The sequence below is a fragment of the Mesoplodon mirus genome (assembly GCF_964341445.2).
Source record: "Mesoplodon mirus genome assembly, chromosome: 8".
Taxonomy (NCBI): domain Eukaryota; kingdom Metazoa; phylum Chordata; class Mammalia; order Artiodactyla; family Ziphiidae; genus Mesoplodon; species Mesoplodon mirus.
Genome location: NC_138984.1, coordinates 90,143,383 through 90,160,753, shown reverse-complemented (window position 1 = coordinate 90,160,753; position 17,371 = coordinate 90,143,383). Strand labels below are relative to the sequence as shown.

General features: G+C 44.3%; 1 pseudogene across 1 annotated transcript; it reads right to left on the bottom strand.

Annotated features, from left to right (window-relative positions):
* Positions 1-15,676: 15,676 nt before the first annotated feature.
* LOC309809374 (small ribosomal subunit protein eS4-like) lies at positions 15,677-16,462 on the bottom strand (annotated as a pseudogene). Its single transcript has one exon. The product of its transcript is annotated as a small ribosomal subunit protein eS4-like (transcript).
* Positions 16,463-17,371: the final 909 nt, after the last annotated feature.

Here is a 17,371-nt window from a genome sequence, read left to right as displayed (position 1 = left end):
CTGTGAGGGGGGTTTCGAAGGGACTGGGGGTTGAGGGGCGCTGGGCTTTCCTCTGGGCCCTGTTCTCCCCACATCCACCATCCAGAGCCCCAAATTCTCTGCAGCCTTCGATCCGTCAGGAAACAACCTTCTACCCACTTCCCCTGTGCCCTGAAATGTAAAAGAAATGGTCTTGTTGTCCCAGGAGGTCTCCAGATGAGAGGAAATGGGATGCGGGGGTAGAGAACAGAGGTTTCCTAGAAACTTGACCAGCTCTCCAAGCAGAGAAAAGAGACTTAGGCACATGGAGTTGAAAGACCTGGACCCAGAGAGGCCCCTAGGACAGTGACAGATGGATGATGAAGTAGCTCTGAGGTCAGGCAGGGACAGCATCAGACTCAGGTATCCTAAGGCCCAAGGTAGGTCCAGGGCTGGGGATAAGGCTGGACAGAGCTGCAATGTGAAGATAGGTCTCTCAGGCAGAGGGCTCCAGGTCTTGTGGGGAGTGGCTCCTGGGGGCAGGGGTGGGGGAGGGAAGGGAGGATAAGGTTTGGAGGTGGACAGCTATTCTGGGCCTTGTCACCTGCAAGCCTCCCAACCTAAGGGCACTGTGGGGAAATCTTGCAGACTCAGGTTCTAACTGGCCTGCTCCCCTGGCAAGGGTCTTCTTCTCCTCCCACTGCTGATACTCCCCAAAAGTGAGAGGTTGTAGAGCCTAATGGTTTGAATTACCCCCTCTGTCACTCATTGGTGGTGTGACCACAGGCCAGTTACTGGTCCTCTTTGTGCCTTAATTTTCTCATCCACAGAATAGGGATAGTCCTATCATAATGGATTGTTGGCAAGATTGAGTTAATATGTGTAAAGCTCACACTAGCCTAGGTAGGGCCTGTCATTGGAGTAAGTTCTGTCTGTTAGTCGTTTCCGTTAATAGGAAGGAGTGGGGAGTCTGTGGACCCGGACTTACTCCCTCCTTGGGCCACACTTCCTTGCCCACTGCTCTTTGAGCTTCCAAGGCTGAGGCCAATCTGTGGAATGCTCTGCCCCAGAGCCTTACCAGGTCCAGGCCTAAGGTCAAGGAAAAAGGATCACCTACTTCTACTGGTGCCTGGGCCGAGTCAGGCAACCAGTAGGATGGGTGGGAGACACTAGGTGCAGCCTGCACTGCTTCCAGAAAAACAAAACAGAAGAAAGAGACCTTATCATGAGCATAACTGTGTCCTGCCTGGGCACCACGCTAGGCATGAGGAAACCGAAGGGAAAACGAGAGGAAAAAGTAAGTCTTTTACTTCATTTAATCCTCACAAGGCTGCATTATGAACTATTATTCCTATTTTATAGCTGAGAAAACAGAAGCTGAAAGTGGTTAAGCAACTTGCCCAAGGTTATACAACTAAAACATACAGAGCCAAGATTAGAATCCAGATGAGATGAGATGAGTCTGTCACTAGGCTGAGGTCCTCAGCAGAGTTCTGCCTCCCTTGCCCGGCCTTCTCCCCAGCAGAATCCCTGGAAATGCTTCCTTTCATTTGTTGCTGGGTGACATGGGAGAAGCAAAGGATCAGGGAGCCCAGTGGAGCCCTGCAGGCCACATTCTGCCTCCTTTACCAACAATCTCCACATCCTCTCTAAAATTAAAGCAGCGTGATGTCGGACTCTTCCCGGCTGGAGCTCAGGTAATTGCTCTATTAACCTCTCTGCATCTCAGTTTTCTCTTCTGTAAAATGGATATAATATTCGACTTGTTTCATTTGGATTGTTGGAAGGCTTGTTCGAGAAAATAAAGCCTTTTAAAGTTTGCTGGGCACGTAGTCAGTGTTCAGTAAGTGATAGCCATTGTCGTTATTTTCCCTCCCATCCCTGGCGCCTGCAGGCAGGAGAGAAGGCCGGCTGGGCTGGAGATCCGGATTGGGCACGCTCAAGTGTGTGAGACTCTTACGTCTGTTTTCAGTCGGAGCCTCGACTGCTGATTTTGAAATGTACAGGCAGGACTGGGGCTGCGCTTGGTGACCGCACAGGGCGGGTGCGCAAGACCCAGCGGGCTACAGGGGCTTGGGGCTGCCGGTGCTGGCGACACGACAGCTGGATGGGCGGTCGTCCCATCAAGCGAAGGGAAGATATTCTTAAAGCACTCCGGCCCGAGGTGCGGGGTGGGGGTAGGCGGGCCCAAGCTGGGACTAGCGCTGTTCGCCCCGCCTCGGAAGCATCCTGAGAGCCGGCAGAAGCGGACCCTGACTGTCTGCCCTTGGGGAGCCCAATGCGAGCAATCCAAGGGGACCGGTGGGACATGGGGAGAGTTCCAGGGGAGGCAGAGCTGCTGACCCCGGAGGCTGGGGCCACCGGCTGTGCCAGGCAAGTGCAGGCTTAAGCTTCTGGAATCTTCTGTTGAAACCTTAGTTTCCCCTGGAGGATTTAGGGACCTCCTTAGGAGACTCCTGAAAGCCTGCAGTCAGACTTGCTCCTGGTTGGCCTTAACGAAGTCCTACCTGAAAGTGTCCCCTTAGTAGGTCGCTGGCGTTTATCATGGAGAGTGAACCCAGATGAACTCTGTGCATTAGAAACTTTCACACTTTGAAAACTGAGAAGTGGCAGGCTTCATTTGTGTTCCTGGAGTCCCTGCCGCCGCTTTGGCGGGTGACCGGCAGAACTCTTGACCTCTGCCCTCCACTTGCTGCGCAAACCTGAGCTTTCCCCAGCTCGCGGGGGCCCGCGCGGTTTCTGGGAGCTGAGGGACAAAGGCGGCCGACGAGTGGGGAAAAGATAGAGGCCCAGACCCTCAGAAACGTGGCCCTAAAAGTGGCGAGGTGCCCTGCTGAGAGTCCATTCTCCAACTGGTGCGCGCGGGTCAGGACGCGGAAGCCGGCTCGCGCTGCAAGGGTCTCACATTACCGCGAGGCCAGCGGCGAGACCAGGCGCCCGGCGCGCGCAGAGCCCTGCCTGGTTGTCTCTACCCTTCCCGGCCGGCCGAGCCTGGCTCGCCGCAGCCTCGCAGGCCCGGAAGTGGGACAAGACCGCGGCGCCCGACCCTGGTGCTCCCGACGCGAGGAAGGTCCGTCTCTGCTGGCTTCTACTAGCTTCCGGACTCGCGGCGCCGGCGAAAATCACCGAGGGCTTCCCATCCCTCGCACAACTCCGTCCTTAGGCGTTAGCGGCCTAGTAGGGCCAGAGGATTTTTTTTTTTTTTGAGACAAAGGAGAGGAAAATTAACGTGGGGTTTTGGCCCAATGGTCACTCCTGGTCCCACAGCCACCTTCGGTTCTGTCTCTCTTTTTCTTTGAAGGAACAGAAGCTAAAGAAGGTCACAGACGCGCTCCTATCCTGTAGCAACCAGAGGATGTCAAGGTTAGGTCCGCAGCCACGTACTCAGAGGCAGCTGAGGGCTTGTTGGGAGCGGCCCTGGACTTTGCGCCTTTCGCAACTGACTCTGCGCAGCGAGGGTCGGAGGAGCAGGGTATCGACCAGTGGCGCCGAGTGAGGATGTGGTCTCGGCAGCCGCCCAGGCAGGGCCGAAAAGGAGCCCCGGGGCAGGGCTGGCCCCGCGACGAGCTGGGCGGGGAGAGCCCGCAACGTTTTCCCGGTGGTAAACGCGCCAACCTCTGGCCCCGCAGGCCTGGTACCCGTGAACGGGGACTGGCGGTTAGAAAAGCTTTCCCGGGGACGCCCGGAAACATCCGGAGATTTTCTGCAAAGTGTTGTCCCCTCAGACGTTGCTCTAAGGAGAGCGGGGCCTCACGTTTCCAAAGAGCCGGGACACTGGAGGGGTTTTTCTGTAATGCGCCACCGCTTTCTGATGGGCGGACCGGAACGTCACACAGCCCCAAGGGCCTCCGTTTTTGTGGGCGGGCAGATGCGTCCACGCGCGCCTTCCACCACGTGGCAAAGTGTCAGTAGAAGTTGGGACTCTGGCGACGCCCAGGGTCTCCGTCTAGCTGCTTTTCTGAAGTTCATTAGTAAACGAAGACTTGGACTATTGACGCTCAAGTCCCCGAAAGAGCGCCTGCCCCTGGGGTGCGCTCCCCCTCCCCCTCCGTCTTCCTCCCTCGGCCTTGTGCCCCACCATTAGTGGCGGCGCTAAGATCCTTGTACCAAGTCCAGGCCAGCACTACGGAGAGCTCTAGTGAAACAGTGTGGGCTTGAGAGGGGCCCCGGGGAACCCCTTGGGCAAGTCTGCAGCCCCCGCCTCCACCTGCATCATTTATTTGCTCTTGAGACCTTGGGTAAGTTACTAGACCTTTCTTTGTGTCCTTCTCTGTATAATGGGGATAAATAACAGTCCTATCTCAGAGGGGGGGGGTGTCCTAAGGATTTCACGAGTTATTTCATGTCACACAAAAAGTAGTGTGGGGCTTGCTTTTAGAAGGCATTCCATAAAGCACACCTCAGCACAAACCCAAGATCCTCTCTCTGCTACACTAACACACAGGCAGGATGAGACCCAGTGGACTCAGGATCTGTGGATATGAAATGCTGCAGAGGATTGGGCGCTCAAAGGTAGGCCAGTGGGCTTAAAAATGCCAGGCCTGCTTTCGCTGAAGCGATTTGAGAAAAATTCCTTTCCACTTCCATAACTCAAAGTGCCAGGTTTGCGGTCTTCCCTGGTGGCGCGGAGGTTAAGAATCCGCCTGCCAATGCAGGGGACACAGGTTCGAGCCCTGGTCTGGGAAAATCCCACAGGCGGCGGAACAGCTAAACCCATGCGCCATAACTACTGAGCCTGCGCTCTAGAGCCCATGCTCCACAACAAGACAATAAGCACACGCACTGCAGTGAAGGGTAGCCCCCGCTCGCAGCAACCAGAGAAAAGCCCATGCGCAGCAATGAAGACCCAACACAGACACACACACACAAAAAAGTCCCAGGTTTGTGCCTTTCAGCTCCCTGTTTGTTGTGAAACCCCTCCTTCCCACCCCCTACCCCTGCCTGTCTTAAAAGTTAAGGCAACATTTGCCACTCCCACCTTCCAGAAACCCATTTCCAAGGGCAAAGAATAGCAATGGATAAATTTCTCTTTCTAGATAGCCCAGTGAAAATAATGCGGGCTTAGAAGTAATCTGTCTTCTGACCTCTGCCACTCTACAATGTAGTGGATTCTACACTCTTTGATTCTTAATTTCCTCATCTCTAAAATGGGGATGATAATAATAATGCTTCTTTAAAGGATCTTTGTGAACGTTAAAGGAAATAATCTATTTGAAGCATTTTACACTGGCAACCCAGGAGGACAGAGCCAATAATTCACTAAAAACAAAACACCAACAATAACCACCCACCCCCCCACAAAACCTAAGCAAAGAGGAGAAACCCCACAAGACATATTTCCACTACAGACTGATTAGAGCTTATTTTCATTCAGGTTGAGAGCTCAACAGAAGAAAAGTTTCAATCCAGTTTCAGGGAAGGGGTTCAGGATACTCAGATGAGAAGGGACAACTGTGCCTAGTCTGCCACTTTAAAATTCAAGGCAGGTCCCCATAAAGCCGAGGGATATTTTTCTGTAAACACACCTTAGTTTCTCCAGTATCAATGTAAGAAATCGTCATGTATTAGAGGAGGGCTGCAGATAAAACACAGTCAAACATTATATAACTGCAGAGTTACTACAAATATGCTGAAGTGTACTTTTAAAACAGGGAGAAAACCCAGAACTATTTTTTTCTCATGCTGTCAACTATAGAAGTGAATATTTGTATCGCTTCTAATTTTAATGTCTCTTTCCCCCACATAAATGTATATCTATTTTTTATTTATATGTGTGCAAATTTCCACTTTGTGTGAAGGGTTTTTAAATTAATCAAATCATTGAACTTTTAAATTCATGGGTTCTATTCAAAATCAGAGATAACAAAGATTTTTTTCTCTGTTCTTCACATAAAAAACCCCAGCAAAATAGAACTTATCATCTCTAGTTAATTTTGTAAAAGCTATTTAGTTATTCTTTGGGTTGTGCTTTCCATCCTCTTAAAAATATGAACTAATCAATTATATTAGCCATATGGCTTGATCATGACAGCTAATTTCCATTTCATAATGTAATTGTTGTTTAAACACTGACGATTTATTAGTCAAGGTGTTTAGAAAAGTTCTCTCTGGCACTATCTTTTAAAAATGATGATTGAAATAACTATAAAAACTCAGTCATTAGACTATTAGTTTTCATGGTTTTAGATTCTGTGGCTCCTCCACATAAAATATCTCCAAGGAGAATCTTCCATTTGCTCTGTGGTTCTGGAACTCACAACATGGACATCCAGGGCAGCTTTGTTTTCTTTGCCAGACACAGGCTTTGAACAGAGAGAATTTGATGTAATGGGAGGGGTTCACTGGGCTCCTCAGTTATGTTGGACATGAGTGCTGGTTGGAAAGGCTGTGCAGTCACACATTACTGCAAACAAAACATGTCATCCTTCAATGATCTTAATGCTTTGTCCATTAAATGTACTCCCTCACGTAAATGGCATTGTATTTAACTGGTAAACAGATGTTCACCACTATCATCTCAGAATTAGAAAGCTGTGTTTTATGGTTTGCTTTAAGCTCTGGGTTTCTTATTTCCCTGAGTATTTTCCAGAGTCATTTCTGTTTTTTTCCTCTACCCGTCTGAGTTTTGGTTCTATTGTGACTTTATTCTTGGTTTAGGGATCAAATGCTCCCGCCATTGTAATACACATCTTGTGGGCTGCTACAAATATTTGCATATAATACATTAAAGAAAGATGTAGAAGATAACAGTAAAACATGCCGTATTTAAGGTAATTTGGCTTTAATACAGTCTGACTTTGAGGGTATGGTTTTAATGACCTGTTCTATATATTGCTTAGTTGAAAATATAAGAAACTCACCTTGTCAGCCTGTCTCCTAGAACAGCGGTCCCCAACCTTTTTGGCACCAGGGACTGGTTTCGTGGAAGACAATTTTTCCACGGACGAGGGACAGGGTGTTGGATCAAGCTGTAATGCCAGCGATGGGGGGGATGGTTCAGGCGGTAATGCGAGTGATGGGGAGCGATGGGGAAAGGCGGATGAAGCTTCTCTCGCTCGCCCACCGCTCACCTCCTGCTGTGCGGCCCAGTTTCTAACAGGCCGCAGACCGATGCTGGGGGTTGGGGACCCCTGTCCTAGAAGATGGGATTTAAATGCCAGATGGATAGCTGGTCTATTAATAGGCAAAAAGATTTGACTGTAAGTCAGCTGAGGAAATGTGAAACATTTTTGTAAGCTACCCTACTCTCAACTAGAAATTTTAAAAACTTACATTAAGGTCATATATTTCCTTATAGTTATTTAACATCTATTCTTTTTTTTAATCATCTATTCTTGATTATATTTTCTGATAAAGACATCCCATTCAGGTGTGCCTCATTGAAAGTATTTGTTAAGAGCTTGAGTAGGTTTTGCAGATCTCAGCTCTTAAGAAGAGGTGTTTATCTTGAGGGCCTTCCTTCATCATTGCCTGATGATTGGACCACAGGTGGGTGGATGGGCTTAGCATTAGACCTCTGCTCTCAGAATGATGAACTTGGCTACCACTTTATCAAGAGAACTAAGACCCCTTCCCCAAGGGTCTGCTGTATGTGGTACAATAATAATAAGTAATACAATAATTAAGCTGAGAGTGGCTAACAGTGCCTTGTAATAGTAGGTGCTCAGTCATTATTGAGCATGGGTAGATATCATAGACCTTTCATTTGTTCATGCTATTATTATTTCTTTAATAAACATCATTGAAATATAACATCCATAAAGAAAGTGTATTTATCTGTCCTTCTGTTGTTTGACATTTAGGTTATATCCAGTTTTTGGCTATTTTGAATAATGCTGCTATGAACATTCTTGTATATGTTTCTTGGTGCACATATCTGTGCTTTTCTGGTGAGTATGATACCTAGGATTGGAATTGCTGGGTTATCTTAGGGTTATCATATATTATTATTGATTTCACTTCCTGGTAAGGATTATATCATAATCTTCCAGTGGCATCCCATCTAACTCAGGATGAAAGTTAATGGCCTTACAATTACTTACAGAGCCCTAAACAATTTGGTCCTGACACTAGTCTCTTTCTTGCTGCCTCTACTGCAGCTAAGGTTACCTCCATGCTGTTCCTAGAACATACTAGGCCTGCCTCCCAGTTAGGGCCTTTGCCACTTCTCTTTGCCTGGTAGCTCTTCCTCCAAATATTTGCAAGCTTCCTCCCTTACCCGCCTCACTTGACTCAAATGTCACCTTCTCAGTAAGGCCTTCCCTGACCAGTCAGTTAAAGCTGTAACCCCTCCTTATTACTCTATTACACTCCCTATTATTCTTCTTTGCTTTCTGCTTTTCCATAGCATTGATTTGTTTTTGGTTTCTTCCCACTAGAAAGTAAACTCTACGAAGGCAGGAGTTTTTGTCCATGTGGTTTTTCCTCTTCACTGCTGTATCTGCTGCTATATCAACAGCATGCTAGTTCTAGAAGAGTGCCTGACAAATAAATAGATGCTCAATAAATAGCTATTGAACTAATAAATCAATGGATGAGAAAAGGAGGCCACGATGGCCTCAAGCTGCTGTAAAAGAGGCAGAAAATCTGGTTGTTGGTTCCTGCGGTGCCTGTAATTGACTCTGTGACCTTGGGCAAGTCACTGCCAGCTCCCTTGTTTGTCAAATGGGGATAATAAACCCTGCCTCTATCCAGGACTGTTAAGTGGATCGAGAAAATGTGGGTGAAAGTGCTTTCTGAAGTTTAAAGTCTTTATCCAAGTAGATATTTCCAATTGGCACACAAAAGGCTCCAAAAAAAATGAGTTAAGATGATAAAACAAATAAGGATTGTATACTGAGAGCATAGCTTTCTTTTCCCTCTTGTGTCTTATGAAGGTTAGTGTATGTCATAGTTCAACTGCCTCTTACTAATTGATGTGTTTTTCTTCTGAGTAGAGACTGGAGTTTGAGGCGTCCTGTAGGCATCTGAGTCTGAAACCTCCACTCATGGGTAGGGCTAGGAACTCTAAAGAAAATCCAGGTTTAGCTTGAATGATGAGAGCAGTAATAAGTTTGTTCATTTATTGAGTGCTCAGTATGCCAGGCAAATGGTGTTTTGCATCTATTAGCTCATTAATCATCATAACGTCCCTTTGAGGTACTGCTACTACTCTCCATTTTACACGTAGGGAAAATGAGGCAGAAAAACATAAAGTAACTTCACCAAGCTTGACAGGCCAGGATTTGAACCCAAATAGTCAGGTTCAGGGCTGTAGTAAATATCTCTCTGCTCTGCTGCCCAAGTTCTAGTAGCCTTCTGGGTGTCCCTGCTATATTGTAGGATGGCACAAGCTAAGTCCATGACAGGGGAACTCTCCTTCTTGACAAGCTTACACAAGAGGCCAGGACAGAGTGGGTGCTCTCTGAAGCTGCTGGTGAGAACACTGCTGTATACTGTGTAATTATTTGAATTAGAAAGACAGCCATGTACGAAATTGAAAATAAAAACCATCTGAAACATAGTAATACTTTTCAATGCTATTTGTCAGTGGATTAAGTAATTTGATTGGCAGAAAAAAATTATCATCAAAAATGGTAAGTGCAATGGACTGAAACACACCAAATATGTTTAAATACGTGAGTTCATCCTAATAATACAGAAAAAGTCGCAAACTAATTGGTTATCATTGAAGAATGCTAGAGAATTCATTGTTTAAAAAATTGGTAAATAAAGGGAAATAAGAATTTATTCTGTTTTTTTTATATTAATTGTACCACGGGGTAACCAATAGTAGATAAAAAAGTTTCTTTTTATGGAAATATCTCAACACATAAATGAAGACAGAATAGAATTGGAATATCACCATTTTGCATCCCAAAATGAATGAACGATCTAGGCATTGAGCCTCAACAGTGTTGACATAAGAAAGAGAGACAGACATTATGTACCTCCTGATGGAAGAACACAATTCAAATATGAGGTACTTTTGCTAAAAAAAAATTTGAACTGGAATATGATTAAGCTCCTAGATCCAAAGAATTATTTACAGTAAATACAGTGGACAGAGGAATATGTTAAATAATGAAATGCATCAGCAAAGTCCAATCTGTGGGAAATTTTAGAAGACAATCCAATTTATTTAACAAAAACATTGCAGAGAATAAAAGAAAAGGAGGGTGAACCTTTGAATTAAAAGATACTCAAAAGACTGGAAACAACCTAAGTGTCCATCATCGGATGAATGGATAAAGAAGATGTGGCACATATATACAATGGAATATTACTCAGCCATAAAAAGAAATGAAATTGAGCTATTTGTAATGAGGTGGATAGACCTAGAGTCTGTCATACAGAGTGAAGTAAGTCAGAAAGAGAAAGACAAATACTGTATGCTAACACATATATATGGAATTTAAGAAAAAAAAATGTCATGAAGAACCTAGGGGTAAGACAGGAATAAAGACACAGACCTACTAGAGAATGGACTTGAGGATATGGGGAGGGGGAAGGGTAAGCTGTGACAAAGTGAAAGAGCGGCATAGACATATATACACTACCAAATGTAAGGTAGATAGCTAGTGGGAAGCAGCCACATAGCACGGGGAGATCAGCTCGGTGCTTTGTGACCGCCTGGAGGGGTGGGATAGGGAGGGTGGGAGGGAGACGCAAAAGGGAAGGGATATGGAAACATATGTATATGTATAACTGACTAAATTTGTTATAAAGCAAAAAAATTTAAAAAAAAAGATACTCAAAAGACATATTAGCTGATTGTAATATATATACTTATTTGGATCCTGGTTTAAACAGACAAACTGAACAAAATAATTTGTGACATTGTTCAGACAATTAGAAATTTCCACATTGGCTGAATATTTAATGATATTAAAGTACTACTGTTTTAAAAATAAATGTAATAGCATTTTACTTAGGTTTAAAAAGAGTCCTTATGTTTTAGAGATACATACTGAAATACGGATGAAGTGATATGATGTCTGAGATTTGCTTCAAAATAATATGGGAGGAGGGGATAGATGTGTATGGAGATGAAAACAGATTGGCCATGAGCTGATAATTATTGAACTGAGTGATGGGTACATCTAATGCTTTAGTCAATGTATGAAATTCTGCATAATAATAGAATGTTCCAAAATGCTGGCAGAAACTGAAAAATATATTGTGTTTATTTGACTCTCCTTGTGGCTAAAATGAAAAGGCTTGACAATACCCAGATTGGTGAAGATATGAAGCAATTGGAAATGAAATCTTATGCGTTGCTGGTGGGATGTAAAATCATATAACCACTTTGGAAAACTGTTTGGCAGTTCTGTATAAAGTTAAACATGTACCTACCCTATGAACCAGCTATCTCATTTCTAGATATGTACCTAAAAGAAATGAAAACATATGTTCATAAACAGATTTAAACAAGAATGTTTGTAGCAGCTTTATTCACAATAGCCAGAAATTAGAAATAACCCAAATATCTATTAATAGGAGAATGGGTAAACAATGTGTGGTATATTTATACAATGGAATACTATTCAGCAATATGTAGGAAAAGACTACTGATAGAAGCAGTAATATGGCTGAATCACACAGACATGATGCTAAAAGACATGAGTAAAAGGAGCCAGACACAGAAGAATCTATAGCGCATTTTTTTCTTTTATATGAAGTAGTGATAGAAATCAGAAAAGTGGTTGCCTCTGGGAAGGGGCTTTGACTGAGAAAGGCAGGAGAGATCTTTATTGGTGTGGTAGTTACAGGGGTGTATATGTTTGTCAAAATTCATTGACCTGTGTACTTATTATCTGTACATTTCACTGTGTGTAAATTATACTTCCATTTAAAAATATTAAACAAAAATGAGATCAGTAAGTGGTTCAGGCAACCCCTTGTCTGGTACGAGGCATAGAGGCAAAGCTGTCTATTGTTCTAGCACAGCTGCTACAGCTTCAGCCTGGTTCAGGCTCAAAGTTTTCTTTCTCAGAGTAATTGGTCAAGTTGGCCCCAAAGAAACAGTCATTTAACAGTTTGGTTAAGTTCTAGCTGAAGGTCAAAGGCAAGCGAGTTTTAGGTATCTCTCTGATCCGCAGAAACCAGACAATGTGAGGCACAAACATTAGAGGTCTGGAGTTGGGAGCCGGAGGCTGGGCATTCAGTTCAGCTGTGCTAGTATCTGGCTAGTGTTTGTCTTACCATGGACAAGGCACATCACTTTTCTGGATCTCAGTTTCTTTCTTCCCCAAATGAAGGAACTGTGTAGAACCGTCCTTGGGGCACCTGTCAGATCTAACATTCTGAGACTCTGTAGAGCTTTATCTTTCCTACAGAGCGTTGCCTGGAATAGTCTAGAAATTCCCAGACTGAACTCAACTTTTTCTCTAAATCTTTTCCTCTTCCGGCATTCTTTTTCTCAGCTTCTCAGTACCACTATTGTGCATTCATTCCTTCTGCAGATGTTTATTGAGCCCATGGTGGGTTCCAGAGACTGCTCAGTGAAAAAAGAGGCAAAATCTCTGCCCTGAAGAACCTCATATAGTCTAGTGGGGGGAAATAGATGGTAATAGAATTGTATAATGTGTTATAAGAGCTATAGAGAAAGACGTAGCCGGGAAGGAGGATAGGGAATGTTGGTAAGGATGATGTAGTTTTAATAGGGTGGCTAAGAAATACCTCACTTGGGAAGTGACACTAAGTAGATACCTGGAAACTGTCCCTAATCCACCCCTTTTGGACACACCCCCACCATGCCCAACCATCATTGGAGCCTTCCAATTTCACCATATAATGATATTTCTCAACTTAATTTCTTCCCCTAACTACTAACACTCAGGTTCAAGCCCTTATCATCTCCTCTCTGGATTACTACCGTAGTCTCCTAACTACTCCCTGCCTCCTGTCTTGTTTCCTGAAATAAATTTTCTACAAAGCCATGCCAGAGTTATCTGAAAGGCATATCTGACCACGTCATTCTCCTGCTTAAGACCCAACAATGGCTCCCTCTTGCCAGCCAGGTAAAGCCCAGATGCCCTTATGAGGCATTTAAGCCTTTTGTGGTCTGGCTCCTAGTGTCCTCTCCAGCCCCATCTCTCACCCATGCTGGCCGTGACAGCTCTGTCCCAAAGTAGAATTTCCCCCTCCATACACAACACAACACAACACAACACCAGAGTGCTGATGTCTCTTTTTACATGCCAGTGTAAGTCCTATTTTTATTTTAAGATCCATTTTATTTATTTTATTTTATATTTTGGCTGTGCCTCACAGCTTGCAGGATCTTAGTTCCTCAACCAGGGATCGAACCCGGGACCACGGCTATGAAAGCGCTGAGTCCTAACCACTGGACTGCCAGGAAATTCCCTTAAGATCCATTTTAGTAATCACTTCCTCCAGATGATTTCCAAATTCTGCATCTTAGCCCACGCTGACTGCGTGCCCCTCCTCTGTGGTCCCATGACACCTTGTACACATCTTTTTAAAAATCACTTTACTTGCCACATTGTTCTAAAATGATCTGGAATGGCTCTGTTTCCCCTACTAGATTATGAACTTCCTGAGCATAGGACCATGTCTTATTCATTTCTGTAATCTTGGCTGCAACCAAAGATAAATCAATGACTTCATTTGGGTTCTGATTCTCCCAATCCCTCCCCTTCACTGATTGCAGTAAGCCAGCCATGATGATTTATGATTTGTGACTGAAAGAGAGAGATGGGAAATAGTCCCATTTCAAGGCTGATTTCAACTCAAGTTAATTACCAGAGAGTTACAGATTCTTAGACTTAGGAGAGCAATTCCAGGTAATCTAGTTCCACTACCCACCTGGCACTTGGAGGCCCTTCAACATTTCTACAAGTTGTCGGGTTATGGAGTCCTTCAAGTGTGGTGTAATGGTGCTAGGAGTATGAGGAAACCTCAGTTCACTGGAGGCTTCCTCTTTCAGGATGTTGTGTGAGAAAATAATGAAGTAAGAAATCATTCGTATTATTCGTATTAGAACACACGTCTCTACGTACATGTACACACACATACACAGGATATGTTTAAATCTGTAGATTGCCTAAGATGATGAACAGAAGGCTATTACCTAAAATGTTAAACATAAGTTAGGGACTGAGATAGTACTGAGAGAGAAGATTATTTGTAATTTGAAGTTAAAACCATCTGTCAAATCAAGAGGCTCAGAGTCAAAAGCATATGGGTAGGTAGACTCCATAGATGGACGGCAGGGGACAAGAACCCACCTGGGCAAGGAACTGCCAGCTGGAACCGGCACTCTGGGCACCAGTCTAGCTCTACAAGAAGAAGAGGGGACTGAGCTTGAAGCAGAAGCTTCAGGTACCACTTTGTCTCAGAGTTTTGTGAGGTACACCTTACTAACTTATGCATATCCGAGTTGAACTCAATGTGCTTGAGCTGCTTAAGCTTGCATTTTACATGAGTGAAGAGGTTCTCTCTCCTTATCTTTTTTTTTTTTTTTTTTTTTTTTTGCTTGCTGGTCTTGTAGGAAATAGAGATTTATCTGTGGGTGGGCAGGATAACAAACTCAAATAATTCTTTAAATTCTGTCTTTGCCACTTGTTCTTAATTCTAAGTAGTTTGGGAGTAAATTATTACAAAGGAAGGTATTAAAGTGTTTAAAAGTGGAAAACTTACTTTGTCCAGAAGTCATTCAGTCCATCCTGGTATAGCCTCTTTGGTGGCTACTCCCTTGGTTGAGTTGAAGTCTGTCTTTCTATGGCTTCCACTCATTGATCCTAGTTCTAACCCAGGACCACATGGAACAAATCCAAATGATCTGTCACATTATGGTCCCTGAATATCCTGAGGCAGTTTGCTTGTGAGATCAGAAGTCACTGAACTCATGAACATTGTGTGCTTAGTACAGTGCTGGCTCACGATAGCGCCTCATAACTAGTAGCCGTTATTATTTGTTGTACTATCACACTGCCTGTGAACCATTTCTTCCTTCATAAGCCAAGCCCTTTTAGGAAAGTCATTCACTGATGTCACAGAATTAACCAAAACAGAGGTCCCCACTTAATTACATCAATAATTTTACTATAAATTTCAGACACCAGGGTGCTGGGCAACTGGAGATGTCCTTCTTCTACCCTCCACTGCCTGCACCTTACCTTCATTAAGCAGCAAATCATCCTTGAAGACTTGGCTCAAGTTACTTCCTCTTTGAATCTCTTTCCCCCGCTCCAAGGAGAACTGACCACTCCATTTCTTCCCTTGATTTGAGACTGAATACTGTCTGTATTTCTTTTTATTTATTTATATTTTTCTTGTGGTACGCGGGCCTCTCACTGTTGTAGCCTCTCCCGTTGTGGAGCACAGGCTCCGGACGCGCAGGCTCAGTGGCCATGGCTCACGGGCCTAGCCGCTCCGTGACATGTGGGATCTTCCCGGACTGGGGCACGAACCCGTGTCCCCTGCATCGGCAGGCGGACTCTCAACCACTGCGCCACCAGGGAAGCCCCTGTATTTCTTTTTTATTCCCCTCATTGCCCCCCACTATCTAGAATACTGAACTACTCTTGGAATCTGTGGTGTCAAGCAGAATGCCTGGAACACAGTGTGTGATAAATATTTATTAAAGGAATGATAACATTTGGAGGTATCTGGTTATACAATATTTGTTCACTCAATATTCATGCCATATTATCTTTACTTAAGTAAAAAGACTTTTCCAATCATGTCACTTAGAGATCATTTCACCCACTGCTCACTCACCCACCCACTGGGCTACCAGTCTCTTGCGTCTCTCTTCAGACTGATGAGGTGGATATCTTTTCCTTGGGGAAGAGAAATCCGTATTTTGTTGCCTTTGCCAATAACAAAAATGTTGGAGAGCCAGGTGGCAAAGTTGTTGCCATTGGCATCTTCCACAGGAACCACATCAAAAGAACCAATGTGTCTCTCTCTGTTGGTGATCATACCAGTTCTTCCCAGGTTAGCACCTCTGGTCACCAGACACAGGGTACCAGTGTCATACTTGAAGAAGTTGGTGGTTTGCTACTTTCCAAACCAATCTGAATAGTGTTGTTCAATTTGATGAGGGAATCAGGGTGGCAGATTGTGCAAGCATTATGGGTAACCAGATGAGGGATTCCTTTTGTGCCCACAGAGATCTTTCTCACTTTGCACAACTTGTACTTGGCCTTCTTAAGTGTAATACGATGAACAGCTAAGCCACCCTTGGTGTCACAGATCAGATGGAACTTCTCTCAGTCTAGTCAATGCTGATGATGTTCATAAATTCAGCAGAGTAGGTTATATCATTCTGGACCTTGCCATCAATCTTAATGAACTGCTGCATGCAGATCTTTACTTCATCTCCTGTTAGGGCATACTTAAACCTGTTCCTTAGGAAAATGATGAGAAGGAGACATTTTCTCAGCTTGTGGAGACCTGTAGATGGACAAGGAGCAAACACACTGACCAGTTTATCCACCATCCAATGCTTTGGAGCTGCTACACTCTTCAGATGCTTCTTGGGACCAAGGTCCATGGCATGAAAAGAGGACCACCTTCTTCCAGTGCACTGATAAAATAGCTAAGGTATAACATTTTTAGAGCTGGATGGAAATTTTAAAGATTTCTCCATGCCTCATTCCTCCATTTCAGTGGTTCTCAACCTTGACTTCATATTGGAATGTACTGGCGAGTTTTAAAAACTCCTGAGGACTGAGTCCTACCCACAAAGATTCTCATGTAATTAAAGAATTACATGTGTGTAATTACCCAGAAACCTGACAGCTTAAAACGGCAACTGATTTATCATGTCTGTGATTCTGAGGAGCAGGGCAGGGCTCAGCTGGGGAATTCCTCAGTTCCAAGCGACATTGCTTGAGGTCACTCAGAGGTAATCAGCTGGAGGTTAGGCTGCTCTGGAGGATCAAAGACAGACTCACTCACATGTCTGGCTCCTGCAGGGATTCTTGGACGGTCAGGATCAGCCAGGTCTGTCAACCAGAGCACCTACATGTGGCCTCTCCTGTGAGGGTCTCAAGGCATTAGGGCTAGGACAGCCTCCTCCCCTCCTCCTTCTTATTCCTCTGCCTTTCCCTATTCTTTTCTTTTTTAATATATGACATCATTTGCCATTTTCTTGTTTTTTTTGTGGTAAAATATACATAACATAAAATTTACCTTTTTAACCATTTTAAAGTTTCATTATGTACATTCACAATTTAGTACAATCATCTGTCTATTTCCAAAATTTTTTCATTGCCTCAAACAGAAACCCTGCACCTACTAAGCAATAACTCCCCATTCCCCATTCCTCTTTCCCCTCAACCCCTCTACTTTCTGCCTCTATGAATTTACCTATTCTAGGAACATCATATAAGTGGAATCATACAATATTCATTCTTTGTGTTTGGCTTAGCTCACTTAACATAATGTCTTCAAGGTTCAT